This window comes from Penaeus monodon, chromosome 22, assembly GCF_015228065.2.
Source record: "Penaeus monodon isolate SGIC_2016 chromosome 22, NSTDA_Pmon_1, whole genome shotgun sequence".
Lineage (NCBI taxonomy): Eukaryota > Metazoa > Arthropoda > Malacostraca > Decapoda > Penaeidae > Penaeus > Penaeus monodon.
Window position 1 is genome coordinate 6,896,392 of NC_051407.1, and position 980 is coordinate 6,897,371.

The 980-nt window shown below is 52.0% G+C and overlaps 1 pseudogene; it reads left to right on the forward strand.

The window, feature by feature from the left end:
- Positions 1-6: 6 nt before the first annotated feature.
- Positions 7-866, forward strand: LOC119586867 (annotated as a pseudogene).
- Positions 867-980: the final 114 nt, after the last annotated feature.

The following is a 980-nucleotide window of genomic DNA, read 5'->3' on the forward strand; positions in this document are numbered from 1 at the left end:
CTTTGGAGGCTCTGGCTTTGGAGGCTCTGGCTTTGGAGGAGGAGGTTTCAGCTCAGGAGGATGCGGTCCCGGACAGGTGTTCCATGCTGGCAGATGTGTCACTCCACGAGAGAACCGCAAAGTCTACTTGTACAACGCACCACCCGCTCCACCAGTTCCCCACGGTCCTCCACCATACATCCCTGAGCCAACCATTGATACGAATATCGTGTTCATCCAAACACCTGAAGAAGGTCCAGGACCTGAACCTATCGTCATACCTCCACCACAGACTCGAAGCGTCGTCTATGTCCTTAACAGACAGATACCAGAACAACAGGATGTGATCGAAGTCCCAGCGCCGCCAGCAACCAGTCCTGAAGTTTACTTCGTGAACTACGCTGACGGCGAGAACCCAGTTCTTCCGAGCGGCGTTGACCTTCAGACTGCCTTGAATGCAGCTTCCCAAGGGGGCGGGCAAGTGGTTGGAAGTGCAGGAGGTGCCGGCGGTGGTTTTGGAGGTAGCGGAGGTGGTTTCGGAGGCAGCGGAGGTGGTTTCGGAGGCAGCGGTGGAGTTGGTGGTGGCTTTGGAGGAAGTGGAGGCGGTTTCGGAGGCAGCGGAGGAGTTGGTGGTGGCTTTGGAGGAAGCGGAGGTTTCGGAGGAAGCAGTGGTGGATTTGGAGGCAGCGTGATCAGCGGTGGATTTGGAGGTGGCGGTAGTGGAGAATTCATCGTCAGTGGAGGTGGTGGTGGTGGCGGCTTCAGCAGTGGAAGTGGATTTAGTGGAGGTTCCCCTCCCAGTCTGTATACCACACCTTAGGAATGTAATTTCAGGGATTTTATTTTTGTTATGTATTGCTTACACTACGCATACCAAGCAGTATTCCAGCCCATTTGTACTGTATTTCTAATAAAAGGTTTCAAATACAAAAAAGGATGTTTGAAGTGAAAAACAATTCTAAAACGAATTATGGCGTCTATCCCATGCTTATATTTTACAA